This window comes from Pleuronectes platessa, chromosome 24 (assembly GCF_947347685.1).
Source record: "Pleuronectes platessa chromosome 24, fPlePla1.1, whole genome shotgun sequence".
NCBI classification, from domain to species: domain Eukaryota; kingdom Metazoa; phylum Chordata; class Actinopteri; order Pleuronectiformes; family Pleuronectidae; genus Pleuronectes; species Pleuronectes platessa.
This window is the reverse complement of record NC_070649.1, coordinates 11,632,788-11,652,870: the sequence shown is the minus strand read 5'-3', so window position 1 is coordinate 11,652,870 and position 20,083 is coordinate 11,632,788. Positions and strand designations below refer to the sequence as shown.

The window sequence follows — 20,083 nt, the reverse complement described above, 5'->3', positions numbered from 1 at the left end:
CTGCCATGTGACCACCATTTTAGTGGACAGTCCCCCATCTGCAATTTTGGCTCTGCTATTAATGGTTTTTAATATTATTTCCTATTTTGTTTACGTCCTGAATAACATGATCCAAATACTAAGTACCTTAATGCAAAATGTGCATATTTAATGTATATATTGTGTAAATAAGGAGAGGCAGTGGTCTAGTGGCAGAAACTTGGACTATGGGCAGAGAAGGTCTCTGGCTCGTCTCTGGTTCGACTCCACAGAGAGACAACAAAAGACAAACCTGGATTGATCTGTCCAAAAATTCAAGAGTCTCCCTACCCTGTCTAGTGCCCCTGAGCAAGGCACCTTACTCCCCCAACATCTGCTCCCCGAGTGCCGTACATGGTCGCTCACTGCTCTGTGTGTCCTGCAGAGATTACATTTCCCTACCTGTGTGAGTGTGCCTTTGCATGTCTGTGCATGTCTGTGCATGTGTTTGGGACTAATAAATGCATCTTAATCTTAAAAATAACGTATTAGGAGTGATTTAGGGTTTCCTACCATTTTGCAAGGAAACATCGACGACAAGATCATTGAAATCCATTGGGAACCACCATGCCAAATTTGGTGCTTGTATCACATTTTGCACAAATGTTCTATTATTTTAGGAAGCATTGAAGCTCCTTTCCTTAAGGTCACGTCACTCTGAACCTTCCTGTGAAAAATGTATTTTTCTAACAAACGGGCGGCTGTGGCTAAGGGGTATAGCGGTCTTCCTGAAGGTCGGAAGTTCGGCCCCCAGTCATCCCCATCTGTCTTGGGCAAGATGCATAACCCTGAATTATTCCTCATATAATGACAAAGTGCTGCTAATAGATGCACTGTATGAATGTGTGTGTGAATGGGTGAATGTAAAACTATACTGTAAAGCGCTTTGAGTGGTAATCAAGAATAGAAAAGCTCTATTTAAATACAAAACCATTTACTATTTACAGCCATGGTCACATGTCCCTCCACATTGTAACTGTCTCTTCGGTCACTGATCAGTAAGCACAGTGATTTAAATCAAATATATTTAAGATGCATTTATTAATCCTAATCACATGCGCAGACATGCACAGGCACACTCATGCAGGTAGGGAAATTTAACCTCTGCCAAAAGCAGAGGTTAAATTTCACCCATCTGGTGAAGGACACACATAGCAGTGAGCAACCATGTACGGCGCCCTGGGAGCAAGGTGCCTTGCTCAGGGGCACTAGACAGGGTAGGGAGAATCCTCTTAGATTTTTGGGCAGATCAATCCAGGTTGGTCTTTTGTTGTCTCTCTGTGGAGTCAAACCAGAGACCTTTTCTGCCCATAGTCCAAGTTTCTACCACTAGACCACCGCCTCTCCCACTAGACCAACGCCTCTGGTGAAATGGTTAAGAACACTCATATACATACTGTGCAAGGTAAACATTTAAAGACAGGTTAAGGGGGATTCAAATTTCTCTATTAATATGTATAAAAGTGAACTATTAATATGTATAATATGAGTAGTTGCGGACTAATACGAATAAGTATTTTGTTAAAAACAATGCAACTTAAATCTTTAAGAGCAGGTAAACTCATTCTCTCCTGTTTGACTAGTCATGTGCAGTTAGATTACCCATTAGTCTATATATTTTACCACACTAGGAGCAAGTTAATGGTTTCTCTCCTGGATGAACCTTCATATGTCCAGTTAGATGGCCTTTTTGTCTAAATGTTTTACCACACTCAGAGCAACTCAATGGTTTCTCTCCTGTATGAATGCTCATATGTACAGTTAGACTGCACTTTCGGCTAAAGGTTTTACCACACTCAGAGCAACTAAATGATTTCTCACCTGTATGAACCTTTATATGTCCAGTTAGATGGCCTTTTTGTCTAAATGTTTTACCACACTCAGAGCAACTCAATGGTTTCTCTCCTGTATGAATCCTCATATGTAAAGTTAGAGAACCAGTGTGGGCAAATCTTTTACCACACTCAGAGCAACTAAATGGTTTCTCTCCTGTATGAATCCTCATATGTAAAGTTAGAGAACAATTGTGGCTAAATGTTTTACCACAGTCAGAGCAGATAAATGGTTTCACTCCTGTATGAATCCTCATATGTGAAGTTAGATTCCCCTTTTGTCTAAATGTTTGACTACACTCAGAGCAACTAAATGCTTTCTTAGCAGTTTTACATTTCATATCACTTAGAGGCTGTTTGTTATTTTTTGTATTTAAACCAGACTGAGGTTCCCTGGTCTGCATCCAATCATCTTCACTGTCTACAGTCTTGTCCTCAGTACATTGTTGTAAATGTCCATCAGGACCTGAGATCCTGGCTGGTTGTTCTCCTCCACAATCTGCTCTGTTCTCCTCAGTCTGACTCTGATGAAGCTGTGACAACTGAGGTTTCTCTTCATCTTCTTCACTCTTCACAGTGACAGCAGTCAATGTGAACTTGATATCAGCCTGCTCAAGTTGTTGAAGCTGCTCCCCGTACTGATCGGTCCATGGCTCCTCCTGCTCCTCTTTAATGTGGGGGGGCTCTGGGTCCTCCTGGTCCACAAGAGGGCTCCACTGCTGCTGCTCAGGGAGAACCTCTTCTTTATTCACCATCAGCTGCTGTACGTCTGCAGGACACACTGAAACAGAAATACACACGTTTATAATTTCAGAGTATCCTGAAGTGTTTTAAAAAACTTGTGTTGTGTCGTTTAATGTCGACTGTTATTATTTTTGAATGATCACACTCAGGAAGCAGAGATGTTGAGATGGTTTATAGTTGGTCTTAAGACGCAGCTCGTTAAGTTAGCTGGGTTAAACCAAGTGTTTCCAGGATAAAATGTTTTATATTTTGAGGCCAAATAAACAATCTACGACACGAGCAGAGAAGAGCGAGTGGAGGTTAGTTAGTTGGTTAAGCTGTTTTCAGACATGACCTGTGGGTTAAAACCAGAGAATTGTCTCCAGAGTTTCTCCAGGGTTTCTGTTTCACACATGAACAACACAGCAGAAGGTTTTCTGCACAGACACGTTCACAACAGTAGTGGGGGAGTTTTTTAGATGGAGACCAAACAACATCTTTCTCTGTAAACACTGCAAATCCAAAATGATCACAGCAGCACAACCGTGATGCACGAGTACTTGAAGCTGAAGCATCATAGGGAGATTTCTAAAGATGGCAGTTGGAGCGAGACAGAACCGCAAGTTTTACTTTTTGTCCTGAAACAAGATTAATATGTTACGATTATCAACACGTGTAATGGAATAGGAATAGACTGGAATAGTGTTGGGATACGCTAGTGTTGAAACGCTGGTCAGTCTCACACCTGTCTTGATAAAAGGTCTGAGTGACATTGTTATGGTTTAGTTCTTACAGCCGTTAGAGCAGGAACACAACATTCTTTACTCAAGGCTAGTTTATGAAACACAACATCGAACTATCGTCAGGATAGGGAGAGTTGCCTACCAACTATCAGAGTAGGAGTGTGACGGAGAGCGGCTCCTTGTAACTTCCTTGATTCAGTGACAAGAGGCGTGGGACTACGGCTGTGGACCAACTAGGGAGAACAATATTGATTTGCAGTGACAGCCCTCCAATAATTTAACCTATCACATTAAACCTACTGTTATAATTATTATGAACGCTTTCGGTTCGGCGCCATTATTGTCTACCCCGTGCTTACTGATTTAGCTGAGGCTGTGAATGAATGCCGGCTATGCCTGTTAAACTTTCATTGATTCTAAATAAATACTTGATTGAACCAAACCGTTGAATTGGCTCTTCTCATATTTATGATAAATGAACATGCCGACAATAGCAGCGGCACAACTCCAGTGACTGAATCAATCCAAGTTGTAAACCAGTTTTAGTACTTAAATAAAACCCAGATTCTCCAGTTGCTGTCTAGTAACTATGTCTAGCGCTGCTATGACATACAGGGATTTGAGTGTTCATTGTGTCACAGCAATCATTTGAAATCAAGCATCTAAAAAAGGGTCTATTGTTATTGATATAACACAACAGTGATGTAGAAATTAAACTTATTTTAAAATATGCCAGTATTATAATTACTCACACAATATGTGTCTGTTTTTCAGGATGAGACGAAGCAGTCTGGAGGACTTTTCACACAAAAGGAGCCAAAATGCATAAACACCCCAGACGTGTGCTGAGCTTTCTAACAGCATCTTGCAGATGATTATTAAGGACATGTGACCACTGGCTGCAGTGGAGGGTCAAAGCTCCTAATCCTTCTATCTACACATTTCATCAATTTAACCAACCACACATTGTTTTAAACGTATCATTCCCTTTACGGAGTGTTAGTTTGATCAACTCATGTTAGCAGAGCTGATGCTAGCTAACGTTAGCCTGTGAGCGGCTCCTCCAGGGACTTACCGACTCTGTGCAGCTGGAGTTCGGGCTTCATCACTGCATCCAGCAGCCTCCTCTGGCGGTTGATCTCCCGCTCTGACCAATCTAACCGCTCCATTCTGTCTTCATACACCGCCACGGTTTCCTCAAACACGGAGACGATCTCCTCGGCCGCCGCCGTTAGCCGCTCGGTTAGCATCGCTCTCAGCGCCGGGACTTGAGCCGTTTCTCCTCCTTTCTCCACCTGCAGCAGAAAGTCTTCAGCGGCAGCGCTGATCCGCTCATGTACCGACACCCGCAGCAGCTGCACGTCGCACATGTTCCTCCTCTTTGCGCACTTTGAGTCTCGGAGCGAACAAGAATATACAGAGGCTGTGACGTCATACATCCGCTTCTGTGAGGACAGCTGTATTCCAACACGCACCAGGGTCAAAAGGACTGGTTAACAGCAAAACTCAGTTTGTTTCGAGAAGGAGGTGGCCCTTAAGAGTGGGGAAAAGGATAGGTTCAGACTCGTGATGTGTCCTCCCGTATCGAGGCTTGTGTTGATGACGTTCGAAGCGTCGCGAGCCGGCCGAGCACGTCACTGATTCAGGAAAGGGTTCACGGGTTTGGTGTGCGATTCAAAATAAAAGGGGCCGCGAAACGCAATGGATTAGGTGATCACCGGCTGCAAAACCAAGTCTCCCCACTGTGTGACACACTGTACTGGTGACCCAGAAAGTGAGGCCCGACCAGGAGGAATCTGTCATAGATTCACACCCTCACATCATAAATCTACTTTACTCTATTGTTGACATTTGGAAAATTGAGTGGAGCAGATGGTGACACCTTCAGACGCCACATGTCGTTATAAATCTGACAGAGGGACACGAATCAGAATCCAGACTGTTCAGGTCGAATAACTTCCGACTGTAGCCTGAAGGAATCCACAGGTTCTGAATCAGGCCTGAGAGGATCGGGAAGATTCAGACTTGTGTAGCAGGGTTAATGCTTCCCACTTGCCATTGCCAGCGAGATCCTTGCGCTGGCTGTGGTAGTGGGAGCCTTGGTTGGAGTGCTAGAGCTCCCTCTAGCGGAATGCGGGGGTTGTATTTTACATTGCTGCCTCCTCTCCTCAGTCTGTGTATATCCCGGCTGGGAGAGGTAGGTAGTCAGAGCAGTTAAACATGAATCCACACTTTGGCGATGTATTACGGGAGTCTAAATGTACATAATACTGTATTAATACTTGGTTGCTTGTACATATATATTGTGTTGCTTGGAATCTGTAATTACTTTTAAATGGACTTTAGTCTTAGGATCGCTAGCTTGGCTACCATTAGCTTTGGTCGTAGCTACTTAGCTAGCGTCGACTTAGCCATGAAAGTGTACTTCAGCTTGTCTTTCTCCCATGTTAGGCTGCCATTGTGAGGGTTCTCAAGGAGCATTTCCCATGTTAAATATTCCACCAGGTATGTCACCAAACGCCCATTCAAATATTTCGTGAGTCATTTGTTTAATGTGATATTTATTTTCATGTAAATGCTCAGTCTGTGTATATCCCGGCTGGGAGAGGCTGCCATTGTGAGGGTTCTCAAGGAGCATTTCCCATGTTAAATATTCCACCAGAATAAACGGCTGGCTGCCAATGGTTCCATCGTGGTCTCAATCACACAACGCAACGAGAGAGTACACAACCGCTACAAATGGTGCCGTGACCCGGTCTTCTCTGCCTGTCTGCTGCGCCATTGAGGATCGCCATTCGACACGTAGCACGTGAGCACCGACGACGTGGCCGTGCTGTGAGTCGCCCGTGCTGCTTCGAGTAGACAGGTTCAGTAATAAAAAAAAAAAGAGAGGAATAATTCGAACCAAGGGATATAGTTGCAGCCGACCATCTTGTAAAGATATATGCGTTTTATTTTTTTGTTTTCTATTTTATTTTTCTTTCTCCTTCTCATGCACATAATGCAAATTTAGTTTATTTTTTTTTGTTTGTTTGTTTTATTTTGCTTTTGAGTTGAACGTCACATTTGAACAGTAACGTGTCATTACTTGTGTATGTGTTTTTATTTCTTTACTATTTTCACTGCTCAACCGTACATTTTGGGTTTTGGAAAATTGTGGCTCATTGGAGATGGATGAGCTGAACTTATCTGCTTTAGGCAGGGGTCAGACATTTATGTTTAGCCCATCACTCCAGAGAGGAGGTTTTCGGGGGAGGCCCCTGACATCCACTCCTCAACAGGCCAAAGTGAATGGTGCTGAGGGTGGTGACGTTTCTTCTAGTGCTGATCAGTTAGCTGGTCCATCTGCATTTTCTGGGGGTAGGGATGTGGACCATGTCCCTGTGCATGTATTAACTGACTTAGTTAAGCAGATAGGGACTAGTATTGGGGAGAACATTGCCTCTTGTCTTAGGCCCGCCCCAACTGGTGATGTTACTTTGGCCCCTTCCACCATTGCTGATCTCTCTAAGATGAGCCTAACTGTTAGCCAGCATAGTGGTGAACCGCATCCCTTCAGGGGGGACAAGACTGACAAACATTCGGTTTCTGAGTGGGAAGACTGTGTTAAATTGTATCTGACTAAGAGGGATGTTCAGTTATGTGATCAGGCGGAAGAAGTAATGGGCAGGCTACAGGGTAGAGCACGTGATGTTGTGAGAGTGGGGGTGCGTAGCAAGCCTAGTTTGGTCTTACGGTTAGGTCCTCAGCCCATTTTCGACATACTCAAGCAACACTTTAGTGAGTCTGTGACTTCTTTCATGCCTCTAGCTGACTTCTATGACACAAAGCCCTTAGAGAATGAAAGTGCTGTTGACTATTGGATCCGGCTTAACAAGGCACTCGACACAGCTACGGATGGACTAAAAAGGCAAGGCAAAACTATTGATGACTCCTCTAGGGAAGTGACTGTCATGTTCATCACTCACTGTCCCGATCGAGAACTGTCTCTGGTCTTCAGCTGTAGGCCACTGGAGGAGTGGACTGCCATGGATGTGCAGGTACGGCTTGATGAGCACCATCACAAAAAACGTCTTCAGCAGCGCCATTCAGCTGCACGTCCAACAGACCACCTGCAATATTCTCAGGCTGTTGATGCTGTGCATAGTCACGTGCAGACTGCAGTGACTCCTACTGCCCAACCTGCCATGACCGGTGGGCCGGCGTCAGGTGAGAGTCATGTTCTTGGGCATATTGTCACTCTGCTGGAGCGTTTGTTACAGCGGGAGTCTCCTCAGCGTTACAGGCAGTCTAGACAGAGACCTGTCGGTCGCACCCGGGCTCGGGGGCCATGCGCTATTTGTGGCTGCGACGACCATGACACTGCATCCCACTGTCGGAACGAACGTCTATGCTTCCGCTGCCATGCTGCTGGGCATCAAGCTGCCACTTGCTCAGCCCCACCTGCTCCTGGTTCACCCACTGCCCTGGCCGGTTCACCCACACAGCAGGGAAACTAGCTGACCCACACGAGGAGGGGTCTAGTGGAGGGTCAGCTGGCGCATCCCCATATGACGATGATATTCAGTCCGTTTTTTCACATGCTTGTGCAACGACGGACAGTGATTCAACTTTAATTTTTCAGAACACGCAGCGACTGACTGCGAAAGACAATCTTTTCTACACTAGTGTGATGATTCATGATGCTGTGGAGGTGCGCGCCATGTTGGACAGTGGTTCAATGGCCTGTTCTATGAGCTCACGCTTACTTCCAAAGCTGCAGGACGCAGGTGTTATTTCCCCTCACTCTGTTGCCCCGACATCAGTTGTGCTGATTGGCTGTGGAGGGTTGAGGACATGTCCTGTAGGTGTTTGCGAGCTGCAGATGAAAGTCCATGACTGCCAGATCTCCGTGCCCACACTCATTGTGGATGGTCAGAGTGATGACCTGATTCTGGGCAGCAACGTTATTAAACACCTCATTCGAATGGCTAAACACTCTGGGAGTTTCGGGGAGACAGCATCTCTTTCACCTCAGGCGTCTGGTAAGGAGGAAGGTCTTCTGCAGCTGTTGGCCACTGTGGAGAAATGGAGAGGCAGTGAAATCCCAGAAAAAGTGGGCACAGTCAAGCTGAAGCATGCTGTGACTTTAGAGCCTATGCGAGAACACTTAGTGTGGGGGCGCTTGCCTGGTCATGTGTGCCTCTCTGCTGGAAGCACACTGGTAGTGGAACCAAGTCAGTCACGCACAGTGCCACGGACCGTCATGGTAGGGCGACTGGTGACGCCGCTCTGGGGCGATGGTTGGGTCCCAGTGAGAATTATCAACCCCTCCAATAAACCTGTGACTCTGAGACGGAACTGCAAGATTGCTGATGCGTCCCCCTGTGTGGCACTTGAGGACTTTGACAATGACTATTTGTACAGGACTGACGAGACTGACAGTGTTGAATGTAATGTAGCCAAGACTACTGACCTGACTGACACGGGTAGCGAGAAGAGCTTGACAGTTGACTCTGAGCGTTCTATTCCCAGGCCTTGTAGGTCAGCCCTTCACGACTTGGGTCTGCAGGACATTGACATTGACTCAGCTGATTTGTCTCCATTCTGGAAAGCAAAGCTGGTTGATCTACTGACAAAGTATGAGTCCATCTTCTCTCGCCACAGCATGGACTGCGGTACAGCCAAAGGGTTTGTCCACCGCATCCGCCTGAGTGACAGCAAACCCTTCAGGCTGCCGTATCGTCGGCTGGCTCCATCTCACTATGACAAGCTTCGAACGGCTTTGAATGAGATGGAGGAGCGAGAGATCATTAGGAAATCTGCGAGTGAGTATGCATCGCCGCTTGTCCTAGTTTGGAAAAAGAATGGAGACTTGCGTCTCTGCACGGATTTTCGCTGGCTGAATGCGCGTACCGTCAGGGATGCCCACCCTCTGCCTCACCAGGCCGACGCTTTGGCAGCTCTGGGGGGAAATACATTTTTCTCGACCATGGACTTGACCTCGGGATACTACAATGTGGAAGTACACGAGGAGGATAAGAAGTTTACTGCGTTCACCTCCCCATTTGGGCTTTATGAGTACAACAGACTTCCGCAGGGTCTGTGTAACAGCCCGGCAACATTCATGAGGATGATGATGGCTATCTTTGGTGACCAAAACTTCTTAAGCCTCCTCTGCTATTTGGATGACATTTTGGTTTTTGCTCCTAACGAACAGCTAGCTTTGCAGAGGCTAGAAATGGTTTTTGAGAGATTGAAGGTGCACAATCTAAAGTTAGCCCCCAAAAAGTGCCACCTCCTGCGGCCATCTGTGAGGTTTTTGGGGCACATCATTGACAAACATGGCATTGCCACAGACCCTGAGAAGGTCAAGGCCATTGTAAATCTCAGCGAGAAAGACTTGATGGATGAGTCCGGCATTGTCCCATCTCCCACCAAGATAAGATCATTCCTTGGCATGGTTGGGTTCTACCAGCAATTCTTTGAGGGCTACTCGAAGATCAGCAAGCCCCTCTTTGCACTTACCTCTGGAGTCAAGAGGCCACGTTACAGTAAGGGGAAGAGGAAGACGCCTGTAACAAGGAAACTTACCTCTGCTGACTGGACAGCGGAATGCGGAGAGGCTTTCAAGAGGCTAAAACTAGCTTTGCTAGATAATGCTGCTCTGGCTCACCCAGACTTCAGCAGGCCCTTTTTGCTCTCGGTGGACGCCTCCTCCAATGGTCTGGGTGCTGTGTTATCTCAACTGACTGAGGGGGATAATGTAGCACGTCCGATTGCATTCGCCAGCAAATCTCTCAACTATGCCCAGTCTCGCTACCCAGCACATAGGTTGGAGTTTCTGGCGCTAAAATGGGCTGTCTGTGACAAATTCAGCCACTGGCTGAGAGGCCACACGTTTACGGCATGGACGGACAATAATCCGTTGACCTACATTCTGAGTAAGTCCAGACTCGATGCTTGTGAACAGAGATGGGTGGCTAAGCTCGCCCCGTTCGACTTTGAAATAAGATACATCCCCGGTCCTAGGAATGTTGTGGCGGACGCCCTCAGCCGGGAGCCTTTTGTGCAGCCCAGTATGCTTCATCGTCTCACCAGGGTCCCGTATGATGCACTCATGGAGGAGGCGAACGCCTTGAACCTTGACAGTGTGCAGGATGCGTTCCGTCAATCCTGCAATCCGCGAGTCATGTCATCTCTCAGCAGTGCTGTGGCAGTGTCCTTGGGCCCTTCCGTTTCCAATCAGGCCGTCTCAGCTGTCTTAGAGCGGTCATTGGGCCAGGAGCATGTGCCTCCCCAAGCCTTTCTCCTTCCTCAGCTTGTGCAATCCATCCAACCACGTGAGCATTCCGACATCCGTCCCTTGCCTAAAGAGACGTTGATGGCTTCACAATGTGCAGACCCTTGCTTGAGTCGGGTGCTTCACTTTGTGGAGAGGCAGAGACGTCCATCAAGGCGTGAGCGTGGGCATGAGCCAGCTGACACTTTGAGGCTCCTCAGGCATTGGGAGAAACTTTCCATCAAACAAGGCGTCCTCTATCGTGTCTCGAAGGATGTTGTCACAAAGCGGAAGACGTACCAGTATGTTGTACCCTTGGTACTGAGGGAAGAGGTCCTCAGAGGTGTGCATGATGAAGCTGGTCATCAAGGCCAAAGACGGACGCTTTACCTCTCTAGACAGAGATTCTACTGGCAAGGCATGGAGAGAGATGTGAAGGAATATGTGCAGTGTTGTCGCCGCTGTGTCTTTAGCAAGTCTCCAGAGCCGGAGGGCAGGGCGCCACTCGAGAGCATAGTGACATCTAGGCCTCTCGAGTTGGTTTGTATTGACTTTTGGTCGGCTGAAGATTCTTCCAACAAGTCACTTGATGTGCTTGTGGTTACCGACCATTTTACCAAACTGGCTCAGGCATACCTCTGTCCAAACCAGTCAGCAAAAGCTGTTGCAAATCAACTTTGGAACAACTTCTTCTGTGTATAGGGCTTTCCTGAGCGCATACATTCGGACCAGGGTGCCAACTTCGAAAGCAGTCTTATAGCCGAGATGCTCATTGCTGCTGGTGTCCAGAAATCGCGCACCACCCCGTACCACCCCATGGGCAATGGAGCTGTTGAGAGATTCAATCGCACCCTTGGTGGAATGATAAGAGCCTTGCCGCCCAAGGCCAAGCACAGGTGGCCGCAGCATCTGAAATCTCTCACCTTCGCCTATAATGCTACAGTGCACGAGACCACAGGGTTTGCTCCATTTCAGCTGATGTTTGGGCGGACGCCCAGGCTGCCAGTCGACCTGTTGTTTGGGTCTGTCCTTCAGGATGATCTGCTGGTGGATTATGGCGCCTATGTGCAGGGTCTCAGGCATGATCTGGCAGAGGCCATAAAAATCGCTCAGACCTCCTCTACTAAACAGCAGCAGAGACAAGCTGCCATATACAACAGGAAGTTCAGGGGCGCGGCTGTGGAAGTTGGAGACAGGGTTCTTTTAGCCAACAAAGGAGAGCGTGGGAAGAGAAAGTTGGCTGATCGCTGGGACAGTCACCTGCACACTGTTGTGGAGAAACACGAAAACACACACACCTTCAGGATCAAGAACTGTACAACGGATCGAGAGAAGGTGGTTCATAGAAATTTGATAATGCCTGTCAACTTCTTGCCTATCCCACCTGGGTCCGAAAATGACGGTTCCTGTGTGAGTGACTTTGCTACAGATGATTCCTTTCCGGATGGTGATGTGGGTTCTGCCGTCCTGCCTGATAGTGATTCAGAGGACAGGACTGTTTCTTGGATCTCACGACTCCCAGACTCTAATGGAGATCCGCTGGATGCCTTGTTGGCTGACGGACCTGTTCGGACTGTCTCTTGTGACGCACCTCTTGACCTGGAGGAGGATGTTGACCCTCCGGCCCAGACTACCTCCTGTGACTTACCTGGGGATGCAGACGATTGGACAGTTCCACCTGACTTGACGGCTGACGTTGACTGTCCTTCGGACCAGACTGACTTGCGACTTAACCCTGTGTCAGCACCTGTTTTGCAGTCTTCTGTTGAAGGTTCCCTGACTGTAGACAGGGTACAGCATCCTCAGCCCGATACTGCTGGCAGTGATATAATGCTAGGTGTGAGATCTAGAGGTGGGAGGATTATTAGACCTGTGGTCAGGCTCATCCAAAATATGCACCAGAGAGTTTTTGCTGGGTTCTAAGGTTTATGGATTTTGAATTTTTTTTGATTTTATTTATTTTATTTTATTTTTGTGTATAATAAAGTGCCGTTTTTTTTTTTTGGTTGTTTTTCCTTTCTTCCTCAGAAGGGGTAAAGCTCTGAATGGTGCAGGGACCTGTGTGACATAGAATGTTGTGGGTCCAGGTGGTTGTCGACTGTACTGTGTGAATTATGAGGTATCAGGTAGCCTAACATGTAGACGGGCATGTTTTCCTATGGGTGTTGGGAGGCTTTGCAGCCTTCCTCATTCTAATTCTTCAGGGATGGTCAATGACTGGAATGCTTGATATCTGTAGTATGAACAGTACTGAATTTTTGTTTTGTTATTCACTGTGTATTTGTATGTTGTTTACTGTGCCTGATTTGGTTTGTTTCAGGGGTTCTCACAGCACTTGTATGGTTGTTCTTTGGATGGGCAAGTGGAAATCAGTAGAGGGGAATGTAGCAGGGTTAATGCTTCCCACTTGCCATTGCCAGCGAGATCCTTGCGCTGGCTGTGGTAGTGGGAGCCTTGGTTGGAGTGCTAGAGCTCCCTCTAGCGGAATGCGGGGGTTGTATTTTACATTGCTGCCTCCTCTCCTCAGTCTGTGTATATCCCGGCTGGGAGAGGTAGGTAGTCAGAGCAGTTAAACATGAATCCACACTTTGGCGATGTATTACGGGAGTCTAAATGTACATAATACTGTATTAATACTTGGTTGCTTGTACATATATATTGTGTTGCTTGGAATCTGTAATTACTTTTAAATGGACTTTAGTCTTAGGATCGCTAGCTTGGCTACCATTAGCTTTGGTCGTAGCTACTTAGCTAGCGTCGACTTAGCCATGAAAGTGTACTTCAGCTTGTCTTTCTCCCATGTTAGGCTGCCATTGTGAGGGTTCTCAAGGAGCATTTCCCATGTTAAATATTCCACCAGGTATGTCACCAAACGCCCATTCAAATATTTTGTGAGTCATTTGTTTAATGTGATATTTATTTTCATGTAAATGCTCAGTCTGTGTATATCCCGGCTGGGAGAGGCTGCCATTGTGAGGGTTCTCAAGGAGCATTTCCCATGTTAAATATTCCACCAGAATAAACGGCTGGCTGCCAATGGTTCCATCGTGGTCTCAATCACACAACGCAACGAGAGAGTACACAACCGCTACACTTGCATTAATCGAGTCGGATCAGGGTCAAGTCTGAATGGACCAGGTTCTGGCTTAATCATGTCAGTTGGGATCAACTCCCTTTGAATGTGACCTGGTGGTTCTCATGTTAATGTGCTGGAATGGACTAGTCTGCATTTGTCATTAACCAGATGTTTCCCCAGATGAAGCTCGGCCTGCACTCAAAGTCCGATGTCTTCATCTCGTGAGTCAACGACAGAGACGACACGTTTAAGAGACGTTTTTGGAGCAATAACCAGAAGAGGTCAACACTGTAACACTGTGTTTATTTCACCACAATATTTCTAACAATTAGGTTTCAAATTTTCAATTTACATTTGTCAGTAATTAAAATAAAATGAAACAAAAGACAACAACGTTGCATGATCTAAGAACTGAGCAGGAAAAACACTTCAACATCATCCAGTGATAATAAACATGCGTCACATGCACTCACTGTGTCCTCATGTCAGTAAAAGCTGATTTGCAGACTCCTAATGCCAGGATAACAAAGAAACTGCTCTCGGAGCTGGGACTGATAGATGTATGGAGGGCCTTCCACCTAAAAGAAAAACAATTTACATTCTGTTCAGCAAGTAAAGGGGTATACTCAAGAGTTGAGATTTTTTTTACTTACAACTCATACAGACACAGACTTAAATAATGTAGGATAGGGGTAAGAGACATATCTGACCACTCAGCCGTTTATTTAACTGTGCATTTGGATAATAAAAAAAAAACATGCCTTGGCGACTTAATACAAGCATCTTGAATGACAGGACATGCAAGGAATATGTGCAGAAGGAACTTAAAGATTATATAGACAATAACAATAATGGAGAAGAATCGCCAAGTGTTTTGTGGCACACTGCAAAAGCAGTGATCAGAGGAAAGCTTGTAGCATTGACCTAACATAGAAAAAGGGATTTAGAGGAGAATCTTAAAGTTTTATAGAGGGAACACACCGAAAGTAAGGAACCTTATATTATAGATCAAATAAGAAATGTAAGAAAATAAAAAAACAATCTATGTGAGGAAGAAGTAGAGAAAAAAGCCAAATTTGCAAAGCAGAGATATTATGAGAATTGACCAAGGGCCCTGAAGCTTCTGGGATGGAGGTTAGGAAATAAAAAGCAGACAGCTCCATATATGAAATAAGGGACCCTGTAACTAAAAAAGCCTGCCATAAGTAAGAGGATATTGAACATATTTTTGAAAATTACTATAGGGACTTATGTAAGGAACCAAATACAACTAGTCCTCGGGAAATAAATTCATTTCTGGAGTCATTGGATTTACCCTCTATAGGTGAAGAACAGAATAAAGCCCTGATGGCAGAGATTACAATGAAGGAAATAGGGAAAGCAATCTCTAGATAAAAGCTAATGAAGCGCCGGGTACGGACGGCTTCCCAGCCGAGTGGTACAAGGCCTTTAAGGATGAAATAGTGCCTATGCGTTTTGACTGCTTCAACTATACACTGAAAAAAGGTGAATCACCAGGTACATGGAGGGAGGCAATCATTTCAGTTATTCCTAAGGAGATGAAGGACAGAAATGAATGTAGCGCATAAAGGCCAATTTCTGTACTCAATATAGATTACAAGTTGAATGCGTCAATACTATTAAAAAGGTGAGTGCATATAATAGTAGAACGAGTGGGACCAGACCAACCTGAATTGTGCATGAAAGACAGACACAAGAATATATTAGACGCGTGCTACACGTTATCGATCATGTGGGAATATTGGAGCCACAGTGATTAGTTTAGATGCGGAAAAGGCATTCGATTCGGATAGGTGGAAATTTCTGTACTCAGCGTTGAGAAGATTTGGCTTTAAGGACGATTTCATTAACTGTATCAGAACTCTATACTCCTTACCAAACGCAAGAATAAAGATTAATGGACACCTCTCTCAGGTTGTCAACTTGGAGAGAGGTTGCCCACTCAGCCTCGCCCTCTTTCCTTTATTTATAGAGCCCCTGGCACAGTTAATCAGGGATGATGAGGTGATAAAAGGAGTCATGATCGTAGTTTTAGAGTAGAAGATCTGTCTATATGTAGATGATGTTTTGCTCTTTATTACGACACCAGAGGTCAGCATTCCCAGACTGATGTCCTCGCTAAAAGATTTTGGAACCTACTCTGGATATAAATTAAACGTGCAAAAAACACAAACTATAAGTTATAATTAGATCCCTCAGAAAGACATGCTAAATTGATTTGGTTTCAAATGGACCTCATCAGACATTAGGTATCTGGGAATTCAAAAACCAGACATTTCCAAAATATATGATAGCAATTATGGCCCCATAAGTAAAAATATCAAGGCAGACATTGACAGGTGTTCCCAACTGCCCTTAGATATGCATAATAGAATAGAAAAGATAAAAATGAATGTACTCCCCCGACTCTTGTACCTCTTTCAATCGTTGCCAGCTGTAGTACCACTGCAACATTTTAATGAATGGGATAAGTGGATATCAAGATTCATATGGGGGGGCAGAAGTCCAAGAATTCAATTCAAAACAATGCAACTTTCTAAAGAAAAAGGGGGTAGATCATTGCCATGTTTAACAGATTACTACAATGCGGCGCAATTAAGACCACTAGCATGTTGCTGTAATCCAGTGTGTATATCAAAATGGACAGATTTGGAAACTTCACAGCTAGACATACCGTTACATGGCATATTGGGTAGCAAAGTCTTGTTTGAGCAGCATGTTAAAAGTTTAAATCAATGGACTGAAGTTCCTCTTAGAATCTGGTTTAAGGAATGTAGATCACCACTATTTGAAAGATGGTCTAGACTGTTGAGATGGGTCGCTTTTGACCCGGACTTTAAGCCGGCAAGGATTGATGGGAGGTTTAAGCATTGGCATAGAATTGGCATCACTTCTTAATGTTCAATCTCATCAAAGGGAGAAATGGATAGTTTTCAGAAAATTTGAGAGATGTATGGTTTAGAAAGACTGGATTTTTTTTAGGTAATTACAAACCAGGACCTACTTTTAATAATGAGATTAAATCCAAGGAGAAATGTGATGCCAATTTAATCGACATATTTATTGACATGTATAGAAATATGGACGTCAGAAAACTTGTTTCAAAATTATACTCAAGTATTCAATCCAGTAGAAAACACTCAACAGATAAAGTTAGATAAAAATGGGAGAAAGAATCTGGACTTGTCAGTTCAGATAAGGACTGGTCAATTATGTGCTCTGTGCAGTCCACTTCCACCATCTCGGGTCTTTGGAGGGAATTCTGTTGGCGGAATCAGATTAGATATTTCATAACCCCCAAATTAAAATGTGGACAAACAGGTGAGGCAGGAAGGGATCTACAGTGCCTTGCATAAGTATTCACCCCCCTTGGACTTTTTCCCATTATGTACTGTTACTAACTGGAATTCAAATAGACTTAAATAAACTTTTTCCCGTTTGATCAACAAAACATGCATAGTACTTTGGAGGTGCAAAATAAATTTTATTGTGACACAAACAATAATGAGAACAAAAAAGTTGACATCTGTTGGGTGCATAAGTATTCACCCCCCTGTGTCAATACTTGGTAGAACCCCCTTTCGCTGCAATTACAGCTGCAAGTCTTTTGGGGTATGTCTCTACCAGCTTTGCACATCTAGAGATGGAAAGGTTTGTCCATTCTTCTTGGCAAAAAAGATGAAGCTCATTCAGATTGGATGGAGACCGTCTGTGAACCGCAATCTTCAAGTCTTGCCATAGATTCTCTATTGGATTGAGGTCTGGGCTTTGACTGGGCCATTTTAAGACATTAACATTCTTTAATCCAAACCATTCCTTTGTAGCTCTGGCTGTATGTTTAGGGTCATTGTCCTGCTGGAAGATGAACCTCCGCCCCAGTCTCAAGTCTTTTGCAGACTGCATCAGATTTTCTTCAAGGATTTCCCTGTATTTGGCTCCATCCATCTTTCCCTCTATTCTGACCAGTTTCCCTGTACCTGCTGAAGAGAAGCATCCCCACAGCATGATGCTACCACCACCATGTTTCACTGTTGGGATGGTGTGCTCAGGGTCATGGGCAGTGTTGGGTTTTCGCCACACATAGCGTTTTGCATTGAGGCCAACAAGTTCAATTTTGGTCTCATCTGACCAGAGCACCTTCTTCCACATGTTTGCTGTGTCTCCCACATGGCTTCTGGCAAACTCCAAACGGGATTTTTTATGGATCCCTTTCAACAATGGCTTTCTTCTTGCCACTCTTCCATAAAGGCCAGATTTGTGGAGTAGACGACTAATAGTTGTCCTGTGGACAGATTCTCCCACCTCAGCTGTGGATCTCTGCAACTCCTCCAGAGTAACCATGGGCCTCCTGGTTGCTTCTCTGATTAATTTTCTCCTTGTCCGACTCTTCAGTTTGGGTGGACGACATCCTCTTGGTAGGTTTGCGGTTGTGCCATATTCTTTCCATTTTCTTATGATGGATTTTATGGTGCTCAGAGAGATGTTCAAAGCTCTGGATATTTTTTTATAACCTAACCCTGCTTCATATTTCTCCACAACTTTATCCCTGACCTGTTTGGTGAGCTCCTTGGTCTTCATGATGCTGTTTGTTCAGTAATGATCTCCAACAAACTCTGAGTCCGTCACAGAACAGGTGTATTTATACTGAGATTAAATTGCAGACAGGTGGACCCTATTTACTAATTATGTGACTTGCAAATGTGACTTGTGAGTGCAATTGGTCGCACCAGATCTTTGTTAGGGGTTTCACAGTAAAGGGGGTGAATACATATGCACTCAACACTTTTCAGATTTTTATTTGTAAATAATTGTGAAATCCATGTAATATTTCCCCCCACTTCCAAATGATGCACTATTTTGTGTTGGTCCATTACATAAACTCACGATGAAATAAATTTTAATCTGTGGTTATACCATGACAAAATGTAGAAAAGTCCAAAGGGGGTGAATACTTATGCAAGGCACTGTACATATCAGCAGCAGAGGGATCTATTCTCTAATCTCTATTCCTCTCACTTATCCTTTCACAGAGCGACAGGAGGCGGAGCCAACAGATGGTTTCCACCGCAAGCCGCTACTGCCTCCTTTCTCCGGCTCACCTCCACCATGCAGACTTTCATGAACGAAGGCCGACCGCAGCGGCCATGAATCCGAATGAGGGATGAGGTCGTTGATCTGACGTTGAAGGAGAAAGAAAACTGTTCACCTGAGGAGGGGGAAGGGTTGGGGTTAGGGTTAGAAGAAGGTTAGGTTTAGGGTTAGGTTTAGAAGAAGGATAGGGTAGAAGAGGGTTAGGGGTTAGAAGAGACTCCACGTCAGGGAACACACACGATGACGTCATCCTTGTCACACTTCCACTATTTTCACAATTTCAAACTTGGAGTCCCACACACACACTCACACACACACACACACACACACACACACACACACACACACACACACACACACACACACACACACACACACATACACACACACACAACCACACACACACCCTCATACACTCACACACACTAAGACTTTTCACTGGTGCTGCTTTGAATGGACCATTTGTGTGTCAGAAACTTTAACAGCAGTGACAAAAAGAGACAGTGGAGGAGGGGGTGGGGATCAGTTCATGAATATAAGGTCCTCTATTATCACCCCCCCCCCCCCCCCCCCATTGTTAATGTGTGTGTGTGAGAGGGACAGACAGAGAGAGAGAGAGAGAGACAGAGAGAAAGAGAGAGAAAGAGAGAGAAAGACAGAGACAGACAGACAGAGAGACAGAGAGACAGAGAGAGAGAGAGAATTAAAAAATTTGAAACAACTTTATTAGGAACTATTTTTAACATCGACATTGAAACATCTAATAAATTATTTTAAATTACAGATTGAGCTATATTTTTGCAGCTGAAGCTGCCCAGGACCATGAGGGTCCATGTTTCCAAGTTCAAGCCTGTCAACCTGAAGTTCTGTGTTTTCTTGCCTGGTTTTGGACACTGCCTGGATTACGGATTTTGGATTTTGTGCTTTTTCCCTGAATGGACTTGGTAGATTATCTGACTGCCAGAGTATGACCTCTGGATTGTCAAAGTAAAGTTTTATTTTGAATTACATTTTTTGTCTCCCAGTCTTCCTTTTGCATCTGTGTCCCAGCTTAGTAAAGAATCGTCACACCTTCAGGCAATGACTAGACAGGATTCTTCACAGAATCAAGTTTCACCAGGTGGAGTTACGTTTTTTGTTGAAGACACCTTCTTTGTGTGTGGCAGTCGTTGTCGACTCTTTATTATTTTAATACTTTTTCTGGAGGACAAATTTGTCCCTGAACTTTCTCGACAGATTTGTATACTCATCGACCTGCAAACCGACGTTAGCCGAGATGTCCTTCCAGGAATTGCAGGCCATCTGCTTGTCCTTGTAT

At 44.9% G+C, this 20,083-nt stretch overlaps 3 protein-coding genes and 1 pseudogene across 3 annotated transcripts in view; 2 read left to right on the top strand and 2 right to left on the bottom strand.

Annotated features, from left to right (window-relative positions):
* The window catches only part of LOC128431094 (uncharacterized), an 870,493-nt gene that overhangs the window by 555,611 nt on the left and 294,799 nt on the right, over positions 1–20,083 (top strand). The window lies entirely within an intron of this gene.
* LOC128431095 (histone H4) overlaps positions 1–20,083 on the bottom strand; it is a 317,773-nt gene that overhangs the window by 24,071 nt on the left and 273,619 nt on the right. The window lies entirely within an intron of this gene.
* LOC128431295 (gastrula zinc finger protein XlCGF57.1-like) overlaps positions 1–20,083 on the top strand; it is a 65,766-nt gene that overhangs the window by 5,195 nt on the left and 40,488 nt on the right. The window lies entirely within an intron of this gene.
* Positions 1,598–4,780, bottom strand: LOC128431297 (zinc finger protein OZF-like; annotated as a pseudogene).